We start from the raw sequence: 12,706 nt of genomic DNA, 5'->3' as shown, positions 1-12,706 counted from the left end.
GAGACTGTGTTAATTAAAATATAAGAGCGTCACTTCAGACACCTAAGACCTCGGGTAACTGGCATTTGCAGAGTAGTATATCCTGGTTATCTAAATTTTCCAGGAAAGTAAGGATTTATCATTTAGTGTCATCATGATGTGACCCGTATGTGTCTGTGCCTCCAAAACTCTTCTGCAAGTGAGCATGTTGTTGTTAGCGGCTGTCCAGTCAACCCCCAACTCATGGTGACCCCACGCAGAGTGGGATCAGACTATTGCTATCTATAGGGTTTTCATTGGCTGATTTTTTGGGAAGTAGATGGTCAGGCCTTTCTGATATATGATGTGGTTTTTAAATACCTACCATCACCCCTACTGAGACTGGGTTAGATGTCCCTAGTATGTACTTCCATGCCACTTGTTCCACCTTCCTTCAACAACCAACCAGGGTACACAGCATGCCTGAAACTGTCGTTGGATGTACCTGATCACTTATCTGTCTCCTCCCTGAACTGTACTCAGCTCTTTGATGGGAGTAATCATACCTGCTTTTCCTTGGTATTCCCAGTGCCCATTACAATGCTCGGCACATGATAGGAACTCAGGAAAAGTGTATGGAACAAATAATGACCAATAGTTTTATTAAAAATACTCAAGCCATAAGCCAGTCCATTGATCTTGCTGGAAATGTGCTTTGAATCCCAATAAGCGATACAAAATTAGTGTGATCATTGTATGATAAATGGAGATGAACAAAGGAAACTATTTGGAAGTACTCCCACAAGAGACAAGGTTTTGGCCCCAAGCACTAGACAGCCTGCAGTCTCTCCCTCTACCACTAGATGGGGTTACTGCATGGAGAGATGGAAAGGCAGATTTTATGTGAGAGCCAGCTGGGAACCTAACACTCTGCACTGTGCCAATAAAAAGTGAAATTGTGCTAATTTTTTAGGCAACATCAACTAAATAGATCAGGGCAGGCTGATATAGGAAAGAGTGGAAACTGTGTTCAATTAAAAACAACTAAAATTACAGCATTGCTTTCATATCAACATTGGGTTCTATTATTGCCATCCTAATAACCAATTGTGGCTAGCAAATTTAGAGCAAAGGATACTGGTAAAGAAACTTCTGTTTCTCTAATTAGTACCTGTTTTTGTCATTGTGCTTGAGAAACATCATCTTTTCCTGAAAATCCTGTCGACAGTTTGCCTAGGCTTAACAGAATTAACTTTTTTTTTTTTTTAGTTCTCTCTCCAGATTCTGAACTTTTGAGCTTTCCACAACTTGTCAGGTTGTATCCACACAGGCAAACAGCTGCAGAGACTTGGATGCCCCTGGGAAGATGTCAGGGTGCTGTGTCAGTTGTGAACTGGTTCTAATGATCTCAGAAGGCTCCAAAGCCGTTAGAGGCCAGCTCTTCCTGGATATTATTTACCGCTTTGTTTTCAATGCAAGCCTTCCCTTCTGCCTGGAAAACGTGTGCAGATGACTTTGCCGCACCTCTCCTTTAGTTCTCCCAACAGACCCATCCCCCCTGTCACGCACAGCCTGGGCCTTCCTAGCTGGTGCAAGAGCGGGCTCTCTACGGGGTTCTTTCCTTGCAGCTCACCTTTCTGTCTGCATGAAGGCTTGGGGAAACAGCCAAGCATTTTCCTTTGGCTTGGACCAGCTGCTCTTCTTGGTTGGTTAGTTCTTGAATTACCTGGTAAAGATGAGAGGGATAGTTCATTCCTGTTTGGAAGGCTGTTGGGGATTCCCAGTAAGCCCCAAAAAGAGAAGATTTGCAACTCTAATGAAATTGGAGAATGGGTGGGGAAACTAGTGGGGATCAGAGGTAGAAAGAGGTACAGAAATAAGGGAGAGGACACCATTAATTCATCCTTCAGGACAGAGCTGGTGGTGTTTGTGGGATCTCATGTCTTGTACCCTTAATGCAAAAGACTCAGAAAAAGACGACAAGAGTCACAGCAGATGGTTCTGAGGCCTGCAGCATGTAAGTGTAGCCAGGTGAATGTCATTTGCTACTTTGAGGTATAACAGCCATCCAAGCACATGGTGCTATTTATTTCGTTTTATTCCATTTCATTTCGTGTCAGAAGGAGGTAGAAAGGGATGAGATCCAGGCTGGGTGGGGAAATGTAGAGATGGGAGGGTCAGTTCGCTTTGAATTTGCTAGTCTGCGAAGGATGATGGGACATGTAGAGCAAACACCTTATGGCAAAGCAGGGGTAATGGGAACAGAGTGCAGGGCAAGGGCTGGGCCTGGGCTAGGATTTTGGAAATTATGCCTAAAAGTGATCAGGGAAGCAATAAAAGAAGATTCTGAGCAGTGCTAAAAAGGACTGAGGACAGAGTAGAGTAGAAGTTAGAAAATCCATTGCCATCAAGTTGATTCCCAACTCATAGCAACCCTATAGGATAGAATGGAAACCCCATAGGGTCTCCAAGGAACACCTGGTGGATTTGAACTGCCGACCTTTTGGTTAGCAGCCAAGCTCTTAACCACTATGCCACCAGGGCTCCATAGAAGCTAGAGGGAGCTAGATTTGGATAAGGGGGAATTTCCAAATGGGATGGTGGCAGGAAAAGGTCATCACTAAGTAGGTTTAGATTAAGCTAAGCCTGCCTGCAATCAAGCAGGGTTTTTACAAGGCCCTGTGGGAGGAGACTGAGCCTGCGTATCAGTCCCCTGGCCCCAGCACCAGCCCTCCATGCATGCTAGAGTTCATTCCAATGGTTTATTTGCCTGTCTTTTCCACTGAACTGTGAGCACCATGAGGGTAGGATTTATTCTTGTTTATTATTACACCCCTAGTGCCTAGTGCAGTTCTTAGCACACGAGAGGCACTTGACAAATGTTCAATAAATAAGTGAGAAGATGAATAAACAAATGATATGGGTGCGGTAGGATACTTGGGAATATTTAGATGAAGCCTGCTAAAGTGGAAAGACTTTTCTTGGGGTGGTAATTTGTGGACAGGAAGCCCAACACTTTGCACTTGGGAGGCTCCACAGGGGTCTGTCAGTTGCAGGGCTGTGTGAACATCACATAAATTGGTGGGCTCAACGGATCAAGTGCTTTTGGGCCCCTGAGGGCATGTGGCACTTGGAGTCATTCTCTAGGGGAAGGTCATGATACGGGTCCCATTTCCTCCCCAAGGGCTGCAGAGGTTCACATGGGGCAGAGGGTTGCTAAGCTGTAAAGCTCTCAGTGCCGGATGGTGGGGATCTTCCTATGAATACTAGTCCCCTTGCCACTCCAGTCCACGAGCGTAATTGCTGCTTTTTCAGAAGTTTTAGCAGATCTTGACCTCCATGCCTCCCTGCCCCTGCCATTTTTGTCTACCACGTAAATATCTTCACTCCTTGGGACAATTCAGGTTAAACCCTTGACTCGTCCCATGTCTCATGCCTTCTCATGGCATCTGTGAGAACAAAGAGTGCCCAAGAACAATGACCCATTATCTTGTAGTCATGTCTACCAAGACTCTGGGATGAACAACCACTGGAGTCCCCCCAGATAGTTGGGGTGAACCCTTTGGCTGTCAGCCTATGCTGGCTAGCCTCGGCTGCCCCCAGGAAGCATAGTAGAGTCCAGGAGCAGATCTGGGCCAGTGAAGACAGATGGGTTGTCCTCCTGGCCTGAGGCCTTTCAGACGAGGCTTCGTTCTCGCCCTTCCTGGATCCACTTTTGTTACAGCACTGCTTTCCTGCTTCATGATCTCCTGGGCTTGTCCAGACCCCCTTATTTGCATGCCATCCCTTGCTTGCCCCTTCCTGCTGTTGCAGAAGGCTTGGACTCCATGTGGGAATTCCTGTGCTCACAAACTCCTCCTGGGGCCAAACATTCATGGCCTCAGACTTGACACAGGACCACTTAACAGGTGCCTCCTATTGGGGGCTCTTCCTGGCAGCCCTTCCCCTCAAAATCACTTTTTTCCAAGGTTCCTGTCACTTCTACAGCCAGGTCGTTTTTCCTTGCTGGCCCAAATGAAATTCAGAAACACTCCTTTTGTTACCTCTCCTACCTTTTGAGAGGTGATGTTGTCAGCAAGGAGAGTCCAGGGGTTTCTAAATCCTTCTCTCTGGGACTAGCTTCACCCTGTACCTGTGAGGCAGCTGCTCTCTGTTGCCAAGCCTCAGTGTGTGTATGCACAGAGCATTCTCACATCTTTTGTCAAGGAGTTGCCATGAAAGCACTCAATCCCCAAGAAAATGCAATCAGGTGCATTTGCCCCTCTGGTGTCCCGGGCTGCAGGTAGACCTCTGCAGGTTGGCTGTCGCTTTGCCATCAGCTGACAGAGGCAAGGCACCGAGGGAAAGAATAAAAGAATGATAATCTTTCTGTTCTCAAAAATCCTATGACCTGCTTGTTGAAAACAGATGCGCACATGTGAAGAGATGACTAAATATGTCAGGCAGCAAATGTAAAACGCCATCTAAGTTGAATGGACTACATATCCGACATGAGTTCAGAGGCAAGGCCAAGATCACTTCCAGCCGTGGTGGTCAAGGCAGGCTTCACAGAGGGAGATGCTCATGTGAACTTGGCCTGAAGGGCAGGCTGCCTTAGGCTGGCAGGGAGAAGGGGTGCTAGTTACAGACATGGGGAAACACACCCACTTTAGGGATGGGAGGAAGAAATGCATGTTTTCTAAATGCATGGTTTTAAAGGTTTTCCATACATGCTCTGCCTTTCTTATCTGAGTGAATTAGGGGTGCCATGTGCAGTGACGGGGTGAGGGCTGGGTGGGCCAGAGTCAGGGACTTTCCTGGTGGTGGGGGGCAAGCTGGAGCTGTGAGTCCTAGTGGGTGCAGAGTGAGGGTCCCAAATAAGTTGTTTCAAAGTTCAGCTGTGGGCAAGATAGTCAGAAACCTGCTCCAGCTGAATTCAAAAATTTATTTCCGAACAAATAATGGTGGGTAAAATTAGCAGACATCTGGAAGAGGCACATATTTCAAAGTTATTTTGGTCTGATCTATAAAGCGCACTGTGAAGAATATGATTGGTAGCTGGTCTTAATAAACAGTTAGTGGGTTCTGCCTGTCTGAAATGCAAAACAGATGTATCTTTGTTCTTTTAAACTGACTTTGATGAATAAACTATATGTGACGTCAGGTCCAAGCTATTGGATTTCTGAGTCCGACTCAGAAATATTTTAGAATATAAAAAAGTTTCCATGGTTGACACTGAGAGAACAAAGTGAATTCCAGTTGCATTGCTGTTAGCGTTGAAGCAGGTTCAGAAATCCAGAGAGGCCTCCATCCAAACAATCCCTGTTGGTATTTGGGGGCATTGTTCCTTAGTGCTGCACCGAGGCACCCTCCCATTGCACAGCTGTGAGCTCTGAGAGCGGTCAGTTCTCAGCTGTCACTGTCAGGGCTATCTGATGGTTATTATTGCTGTTTTCCATATTTGTACAAATGTCTCCTAAAAGAGCAACATAGGATTCTGCAGCAGCGACCCAAGGTCTGGGGACCGTGTGATGTTTCCATCTTCCCCAGTTTGCTTGGTTATGAATGGTGCGGGTTTTTTAATCAGCCGCATCTTGGCTTGGCTGAGTGTTTTTGGCAGACCGGCCCTCCAGTCGGCTCTGCACTGTGCTCGGTGCATCAGGAAGCCAGCTCACTCTGCAGGTGTTTCATCCATAAACAAGCATCAGCCACGGGCTCCTCTTTCTTTTTACGGAAACCTTTTGGAATTTAACTTTCAGATACAAATACTTGGAGCAATTGGCATCCGAGGCACATGAGAAGGAGCTGAGAAGCCGGAGTGCAAGCCGGGGTAGAGCTGACCTCTCCTTGGACCTGACCTCGCCAGCAGCCCCTGCCTCCCCTGCCCCTCTGAGCCATAGCCCTTCATCTCTAGATGTACAAGAGGCTCTCAGGGTACCATCCTCCTCCCCCGGAACACCTCAGCATCTCCAAGGTGAGTGCGGGGAGAAAAGGGGGAAAAGTGGTGGATTAGCATTAGACAGGCTTCTTCTGTAACATAGTAATGACTCCTGTGTGCAAACTAATACTGAAACAGTAACTAGGGGTAAGTTTAGGGGTGACTGCAGCCTGTGTGTCACTCTTAAGAAACTTAGATCTCTTCAGTGCGTTTTGTATGAAGGCAAAATTATTTATGCAGGTTGTCCACATATGACCATTGATAAGGAAGAATATAGAATTTGGACTGACTTTGACATTCAATCCTAAATTACAGAGTATTAAAGTAGTACTTTATTGTATAGCTTTGTGGGTCTGCCGAACAAAGTAATCTTTTTTGAATGTTACTACCATAGAAACTGTCAGTCTGGTTTAAATTATACCGATGGAGACTAAAATTAATTAAAGCAAGCAAAGAAAGATGTTGACCTAGTGAAAATAGAAGTTAAATATTGAAGAAGGAAAATTTTAATCTAGTAAAAAACTACTGGCACGTGGTATGTGTGGGTGTGTGTGTATACACAGTTATGTGCAGACAGGCGGCTCTCCCTGGAGAAATTCCCTGTCTTCTTAGCTTTATTTGGAGAAAAACAATATTGTCCGCTGCAGCCTTCACACATCAGCCAGTGGCCTGATTGCTCTGTCTGTTGCCGGTTCGTTTTCTTTCCTGTCAGCACAGAGGATGGTTCTCAGACACAGGCTCCTACTCAGTGTTTGTTGATTACCTCTCCAGCAATCACTGTTTGGTTTAATCGAGTGTTATGGCTTGCAGCCCAATGTACACTTAGCCAACAGAGGAAAACAGAGACACTAAACTTTTCATTCTAGGAGTGTTGACTAAATATGGTGTAAAGTTTAATTTAAACAAGGGAAAAACTCAATGACCTCAGCAGAACTGGATGTAACGGAACGATAACGTCTGTCTAATTCGTCTCCGGCACTCCAAGCCTCAGGGCTCGTTCCACAGGAGCAGGCTGGCTCCACTACAGCTTTCCATCAGTCCAGTTACTCCAGTGCTCTGAGCCTTGGAAGATTGTCCCCGGCAGATGGCTCAGTCACAGATGAGTAATGGTCAGTCTTAAAATACTGAGACTCTGAGAGTCAGAAAAACAGACTGTTGTATAAGAGCCCTGGGTTCCGAAACCCTGCCTTATATCATTGCTGTATCTAAATCATGGTATTTCTAGAGCCAAATGAAAAATCTCCCCCTACAAACTTGTGGTTCAGCACTTAACCTTGGAACTTTTAACTCTGAGAGTCGTACCTCCAGCAGTTCACAGAATGGTGTTCTAAACTGTGAAGCACACAATAGCCCCAAGCAGAGGGGGACTTGTCAGCATATGTAAGTATTGTTTTTCCTCACATTTTTAATCTACTTGATATCTGCTTGTGGGAAAGAGACAGTTCATCAAGTACTTTGTCCTGTTACAGTTGAACTTTAGGCCACCCTCGTGGTGCAGTGGTTAAGAACTCGGCTGCTAACCGGAAGATCGGCAGTTCAATCCACCACCTGCTCCTTGGAAACCCCGTGGGGCAGTTCTACTCTGTCTGTAGGGTCATTAGGAGTCAGAATCGACTCGATGACAACGGGTTTGGTTTGATTTTATGCAATTAAAAAGACAGAATATCTTAAACTTCGATACCGAAAAAAGAAAACAAAATAATTATTTTGTGTATACACACTATACATTTGGAGAAATACAAGATTATGTCCATACACTTTCTGGAATATAAATAGCAAATGTTATTTTCCCTCAAAGAAGGGATTAGTAGGGGCTGAGAGAATGTTTGATTGATATCACTCAATAAATGATATTTAGAGCTGAAAAAGGAACACTAGGCTTGAATTTAGACATAATTTCAAATTAACATAATTGCATGGTGTGATGTTCTTTGTTTTCTCCTGTAAAAGTAATAGCTTTTGTTGAAGTTTAAGGAGCTGTCCATCATATGTTAAGTAATTATGACCCATATCAGCTGGAACCAGCAACATATTCTAACTCCCTCATCCCAATACATGCCTAGATTATAGCACTGGAAATTATGTTGTTGTTGGGTGCCATTGAGTCGGTTCCAACTCATAGTGACCCTATGTAACAGATCAGAACTGCCCCATAGGGCTTTCTTGGCTGTAATCTTTATGGAAGCAAATCTTCCTGTCTTTCTCCTGCAGAATTCCTGGGTGGTTCAAACCACCAACCTTTTTGGTCAGCAGCTGAACTCTTAACCATTTGTACCACCAGGGCGCCTTTTTATAAACAGAAATACTGTTAAGAAGATGGCCTCAAAAAAGCTAGAGGGCTTCCTTCTGATTTAGAGAGCTTTGCCTTATGACAAAAATGCAAAGTTAGGTATGAGAGAAAGATTTTTCTCAGCCTAGTTTGCCAGTGTTCTTTGAAAGATTCCACTATCACCCCATTAATAGTTTATTATTTCTGTCTGGTGGCACTGTAGTTAAGAGCTTGACTGCTAACCAAACCACTGGCAGTTCAAACCCACCAGCCACTCCACAGGAGAAAGATGTGACAGTCAACTACCATAAAGGTTTACAGCCTTGGAAGCCCTGTGGAACAGCTCTGCTCTGTCCTACAGGGTTGCCATGAGTTGGAATGAGTCCACGGCAGTAGGTTTAGTTTTTGTTTTTTTTTTTTCTCTACCAGATACCATTTGCAAATGTTCAAAGTAATTTTTTGCTTATCCCTAACAGTTATAATGTCCCAACATCTGGAGGAAGAATAAAAAATATAATCACACATCCAGATGTCTGTCCTGCCCCAAACACCTGACATTATATAGTCCAAATGTGCCAGGGATTGACTCACTTTTTCACTGTTTATCCTTATGGAATCATATGATACTAATACGCCTCACATTTTTGGAATGCCTTGTCCCCCTCCCCACCAAAAAAGCTCCTTTTTAATCCCTTGTTGTGCATCTGAGTGAATAGGGGAGATGCAATTATCTATATTTTACTGAGTCTCAAAGACATTGTAAGATTTGCTGAAGATCTTGTAGATGGAGCGTTGGGAGTAGAACCCAGCCTTTTCACTCTCATTCCAGCCATTTGTCATTTACCATGGAATCATGGCACCATCCATTCACAGTAATGTCACGCAATCTCTTTGCTTACCGTCTCCCCAATACCTGCCGAAATTGAGGCCTACACTTAAGAGTTACATTAGTAAAAGATAGAAAAACTAATATCTGCTACTGAATTATATATACCCCAGGACTAAAGGTCAGTTTATGTGTTCTTTTATTAAAGCTCCTTACTCAGATTCTGGAAAATTTTTTAAAAGCACAAGACATGAAAACATTAGAAACTACATTTCCTTTGCCCTTACAAAATACATTTAAAAAGAAGGAAAAGCTAATGGTAAAATACCAATAACATTATATGTCATCTAGTCAGATCTTTCAGCCAAAAACATTCTCAGCTAAATCTGCTATAACTTTTGTATAAATTATGCCACCACCCCCACCATCAAGTCAATGTGTGCTTGAATTATTTTCCATCTGGCCCTCTTGTGGCTCACAGCAGATGTTTGTCTCAATACTGTATGTACTTAGTGGTGATGGTCTGAGTATTTTTCCTTTCTGTGAAACTACCAGGCCTAAGTGAGAAGCAAACATATACATGCGTTCTCGTTTGATTATCCTTATTCTTTCTCTAAGTCTTGGTAGTATACATCCAAATATCTAATTAAGTCCATTTCCTATTATTTAAAAAAACTCACAGATGACTCTAAAAACAAGTTATTCTCACTAATCAGAAAAAATGTACAGTGTTTTTCTGTGTCTATCGATAGAGGGAAAGAGTTCTTTAATATGACCCTTGGGAGAGTTACTCTGAGGATTTTGGTACAAATGATTTGCACTCGACTGCTAACCTAAAGGTTGGCATGTTGAACCCACCCAACAGCACCACGAAAGAAAGCCCTGGTGATCTGCTTCTGTAAAGAGTACAGCCAGGAAAACCTGTGGATTAGTCCTACTCTGTAACACATGGAATTGACTCGATGGCAGTAGGTTTAGTTTTTTATATTTTATGTGCCCATAAGTGAAATCAATATATCAAGGTAACCTATTATAATAGGTGTCAGATCCAGGTAACCTGTATCATGGAAATAAAGTGAGAAAAACTACTCACTTGAAAACCAGATGTTGATGGTGGTCCCTGCAGGTGTAGCTGCTCACCGTAGTGGGCTAGAAGTGTGTTCTGTCTTTGCTCCCTCCCTTTCACATGTGAGCCCTTCCTGAGGCTGGGTGAGAGAATGACCTTTCCTGTAGAAGGAAGCTTCTGTCAAGAGCTTACAGGTGGCTTTTACTGACTAGCCAGCCATGAGCACATACATAATGGTGAGGTTATTTTTCTTAAATTTAGTGCTATATTCTCCATACTGCACACAGAAATAATGCTTTAGAGGTACATTTGAAAATTTTGCCACACTGTATTAATTTTATGTCAGGGAAAAATATGTTCAATAGTGATTTTTTTTTTCCTATAATTGAATCCTGAGGCATTTTCAAACGTCTCATTCTTTGGCCCTGGAGGTATAAAATATGGCCTATATGGCATGGCCTACTCACCAGCATTCACCTCACGGCACTTAAAGAAATTACTGACATGGTACACTGATACTTCTTCCATATCCAAGCATTTAAAGTACTGACAAACATAGCAATTCTTCTGGCCTTCTGATCCTCAAATCTGGATCAAATGTAGACATATAGTTATATCATAAAGTTCTCAGTTCATTTAAATGAGTGATCATTTTTCATGTAGGTGTCCACTCCTGACTGTCATCATTGTTACCAGTCCTTGACTGAGCTTCTTTGCCACTTTTGTTGTGTAACATATTTTGAGTCTCCGTCCAGTGTAGACATTCTCCTAGGTTACCTAATCCACATGGCAGAAATCAGAAACATCTGGGACCCTATTTCCAACTGGCACAGTAGCAATGGAATATTGTCAATCATCAGTCTAATGCATGCTGGTTTCCTTGTGTAAAACTTTTGGATACCTCCAGTCCGGTATTTCATGAATTGGCAGGATATTAGATTCCTTGTGGTTCAGTGACTCAGGGCTGCCCCACCTCCCCATAACTCACCTGACTGCCACTGCTTAATGCCATTTGGTCAATTAGAATCTCTCAGGAAACCTACCTGAAGCCAAGGCTTTGCCTGCTACACCTGCTATGGGACTTTATTGAGAGCCTTTGCAAATCAATGAGTTTTTATGCCTTGCAATTCTCAGTCTCTAGAAATGGAAAAAGGCAAAACCTTCCCTTTTCCCCCCTGTAGGGAATCACAGTTACCTGCATTTCTGTTCTCTTATACTATATTTTAAACATTAAGTAATCTTGATTCCTTGTGAAAGCAGACAATGTGTAAACCTTAAGTAAATTCAGGGCACAGAATGACACTGGGAAAATTGTTAAAGGAGGGCATTATATGATCAACATGATGTTTTCATAGACAGCTATTAGATGTCAAGAATTGTGAAGGGCCTGAGACTTGTAAGCTAAAAAGTAAGCCTGCAACAATTCATGGACACAGGCAGAAGACACAAAACTCCTGGGTCAGAGACAAAGGACTTTATTACTCAATAGCAATAGTAGTAGCCGGATTATTAGTGTTTGTGCAGTTTTCCATGCTCCAGTTCCTACAGGGTGATGTGAATAGAGCCACATGACACCTGCACACACAGTGTGAGAAACCGGAGGAAGGGAACCCTGAGCTTAGGGAAGCTGAATATTTTATAATGGACAGCAAGAATACCTTCTTTCTGTCCCAGAGAGAGATGTTATCTTTATTACCCTATGCAATAAACAAGCCATCCTTTTGCTCTGGAAGGAGACACTATCTCTGTCTTCCAAAGCTATTTGGTATTCAAATATCCTTGGAAAGATAGTCCGGACAAAGGCTGTCAGGTCTTCTGCTCTCAAGACTACAGAAATGTGAAACACCCATTGAGAACTGTTTTCCAATATTAAATTATGGTAGTTCATAACCAACCTTAACTATCAAATATGCACCCTAAAACATGTTTTATGTAAACAAAAAATTCAAGTTTTTAACAGCAATTAACTAGTTTATTCTCTTTTAACCAAAAAGGCATCAGGAGCTGCAAGACTCAGTGTAGATAAGGCACTGGGGGTGAATGAGCTTGTCTGAATCCAGAGAGGCAAACAGGGACTCCGGCTTATTGACTGGGTGAGACATCAATACCTTTCATCCCAGGTGGGAACCTCGGATGAATGCTTCCAGATACAGTCAGGAAGCCTCCTTATGGAGAGACAATGAAGATGCTTTAGTCAGTGTAGTGTTTTAAATTTCCAGAATCAATGACTGTGACCTGGAAATAGCACAAGAGAATGACTCCCTGGCTCCTTCTAACGTCCTTGTCAGTGCTCCACGACTTAATATCCCCTTCACCATCTTTACTATTCCTCCTTTCCCTGTAGCATCCATATCCTTCCCCCATCGCCCCGTAACACATTTGCACACAGCAATGTAATACCTGCGAGATAATCACACATTGGTTTTCCAGTCCCTAAAAGGATACTTTTTCAGGAGAACCCCTGGGTACAATGACCTTGGAAAGCGTCTTGTCTGTCTCCGAACTTGGCAGGCGTCTTTAGAGCCTTCTGAAGCTGGAACTTCCTCTGAGAAAGCCGCTTCATTGGGAAGTTCCAGTAACTTTTTATTGACTTTCTAGATCTAGCAGCTCTGGATCCCTCTGCATCGTCCAGATAGTCTCTAGACTCAAAGTGTTACTTTCCTTTCCTGT

At 43.3% G+C, this 12,706-nt stretch overlaps 1 protein-coding gene across 1 annotated transcript in view; it reads left to right on the top strand.

Moving 5' to 3' along the window:
• Window positions 1-5,656: 5,656 nt before the first annotated feature.
• FHOD3 (formin homology 2 domain containing 3) overlaps window positions 5,657-12,706 on the top strand; it is a 91,221-nt gene continuing 84,171 nt past the window's right edge. Inside the window, exon 1 of the mRNA XM_064294597.1 lies at window positions 5,657-5,911. The gene's annotated coding sequence lies outside the window, so the exon portion shown is untranslated. The remainder of the gene's footprint in view (window positions 5,912-12,706) is intronic.

This window comes from Loxodonta africana, chromosome 11 (genome assembly GCF_030014295.1).
Source record: "Loxodonta africana isolate mLoxAfr1 chromosome 11, mLoxAfr1.hap2, whole genome shotgun sequence".
Classification (NCBI taxonomy): Eukaryota; Metazoa; Chordata; class Mammalia; order Proboscidea; family Elephantidae; genus Loxodonta; species Loxodonta africana.
This window is presented reverse-complemented; position numbering and strand designations above follow the sequence as displayed.